Raw genomic sequence first — 2835 nt, 5'->3', positions numbered from 1 at the left:
ACAAATTGCTTTTATTTCACAGTTAACGGGGATATGCCTCATTTCTTCTGCACCTTGCTTACTTCTTAGTTTTTTGCCAGACAGCTAAGGCAGTCTCATCTTGAGCTTTTCTGTGTTGCTTAGCCACTTTTTTTCCCTTCTCATTCCCATGGTATATATATTAAAAAAAACAAACAAACAAACAAAAAAAAAACAACCCAAAAACAAAGGAAAAAACCCAAACCCACAAAAAAACAACTTTCCAGCTGAGATTGTGAATTCACTGGACTGTGGGAGTGCAGAATGCTACTGGTCCCTTTGCCTTGTGCTATGGGGTGCCTCTGGTGCAAGTTGCTAATCCTGCTTGCTTCCCCCCAGCCCCTTCTTTCCCTTCCCCAGGACATGCTCCATGGTTCACTGTGATGAAACGTTGGGGAGGAGCGATTGCTCTCCAACTGTTGTGCAAAAAAAAAAAAAAAGGCAAAACAAACCAACAAAAAGCCATCACTTTTCCATTCTTTATATGTTCTAGTTCTGAGTTATTTTTTCTTATCAATTATAAAAGGTATGGAGACTGTGATTATTTTTTTTTTTAAATTATTGATGTTCTATACATAGTTTGCTATGTGTTGCTGTATTTTGTTTATGGACTACAAATGGTGAAAGCTCTTGGAGCAATAGCTGCTGAGCCTGGGGAAGTGCCTGACTTAAATTGTTCTTTTTTTTTTTATTTTATTTTGTTTTCCTTTTTTTTTTCACACACATACACACACACACGTGCCCCCCCCAAGCGCATCCACACATGCCCACAAGGCTCAATTTGCAGAGAGAAACTGTTTTGTTGAGTAGAATATATGACATCAAGTGAGCAACATCTCTATGCAGCAGATATCAAAAGCACACTGAGTAATTGTGGCATTTAAACATCAGACTTTGGGTGGATTGAAAATATTATTCTTGTGCCATCCTCTAGTTCTTTTCTTGCTGCTAGTAGCAAACAAGCCTCGTTTGTTGCATTTTGTGCCAGTGTGTTGACTGATTTTGTAAGCATTCCTCAGTCCTGTCCAGCTTGTGGATATTTAGAAGGAATTGGAGTTGATGAGTGGCAAACTTAGGGATGTAGGTGTGATTCTTAATTGAAGAGACTGAGGATAGCTCTTGGAGGAGGGAGTGGCCATTTCTCTCCTGGTTTTGCATTCCCCTGCAGCACATGCTGCTGCGTTTCTCTTTAGAGGAGCTGGGATCCTCCTTGGAAGACTTGCACAGGTACTTGCTCCAGGGTGCATGTGATAATCAAGTTACAGCAGTTGTGGCTGGAGCAGGTGGCTTCTATGGAATCCAGAAGGCCCTGCTGTGGTTGCACTTCGATTTATCAGGAGAGTAGAGGCAGGCAGCAGGGTTGCTGGTGCAGGCAGAAGGTAGAGTGGAAGCAGTTCTGGATTCTAGATACCAAATGAAACTCCACTAAGCAGAAAGATGTGAAGCCTTTGTACATTAGAGAGCTTTTTCCAGGAGTTGAGGCAAATGAATAAATATGCTGAAGACCAGCCTGGAAGATAACTGCAGTGGCAAGGCAAAGAGAGGAGGAGATGGGGAGACCTGACCCACCTCTGGACGCGTGTCATTTTGCCATCACTAATGCTTCTGTTTCAATTCCATCAAGTAGCATTGGGTCCAAATTCTCTGGAGCAACCAGATTCCCCCCTTGAAGTCTAGCAGGCTGCCAGTAGATAAAAGAGTAAATGAGTTGCACTGTTGAAGGGGGCTGTTGATATTTTGTCTCTTTTGTAGACAGAGCACTACATCAGTGTTTTGCACAACATGTAAGAGTAAACCTTAATTGTCTGAGATGCTTAAGATTCTTTGATCTACAACACTAAAATGTGGAGGGACATAATTTTGAGTAGTTCTGTTTATAGGTCCCTCTTATTTTCCAGAATCGCTGAGGGAAGAAGCTTCTGTATGTCTCAGAGCACTACAGAAGCAGGCAAGCTCTGCTAAGTAAGATTAGAGAGCTCAAGCTGGAACAGTAGCCATGGGACCAACAGTTGAAGAGCCAGCCTGGCTGAGTGGTGGTGCTGAGGGAAACACAGCATCTCTTTAGACTAGCCATGCTTTGGCCTGCATTTAACACTTGGGAGGAATAAGAGGGATTCCCATGTGTCAGACAGCTTTGCATCAATTTTACTGCTTTTTTGTCTTTATGCCAAAATGATCCATTTTGTAGAAACTGTCCTATAAAAAGGAATTTATAATCATCTTTGTGTATTCCAAGTGCTGTTCATCTGAAGCAGACGGCAGCACCAGCCTCTTCCGCTTCTGTGATCCTCTTGTAAATGGTTCACACTACAACTATTGCCAGCAACGGACCTGGCACCGAGATACATACAGGTTCTTGGAAGTAACTTCCCAGAAGTTTCTTTTCCAAGGTGAATGATGGTGGTACTTCCACTTGAATCAGATTTGTTTGTTTTATATCCTCCCCTTTAAGAGCTGCTGCCCTGGCACTGGAGGAGTGATCTTGACTTCTGTCTCTTGCAGAGTGACTCTGCATTGTAGTGGGGAGTGGTGGGAGGCTACGGGCACAAGGACTTAGACATGTGCTGTACCCTACTCAGCAACTGCTTGGTGTAGCCTGGTAACTGACTTGGTATGGTGGTTATTGCAAAGGGAAGGGGAGAACTTTATGCAATGGCTGTCTCATGAGTTCCTGAAAACTCATTCTGAGTTAGGGGAAGAATGGATCAGGCTTGTGCACATAATCTGGAATTGTCTGTGGACTAGATAATATGTGAGAAGATACCAGTGTAAGCACATGCTTTTCCTAGCAAGCAGTAGCTTGTGTGCCTCCAGCTT

This window comes from Merops nubicus, unplaced genomic scaffold, assembly GCF_000691845.1.
Source record: "Merops nubicus isolate BGI_N331 unplaced genomic scaffold, ASM69184v1 scaffold22843, whole genome shotgun sequence".
Classification (NCBI taxonomy): domain Eukaryota; kingdom Metazoa; phylum Chordata; class Aves; order Coraciiformes; family Meropidae; genus Merops; species Merops nubicus.
Note: the sequence above shows the minus strand (reverse complement) of the source record.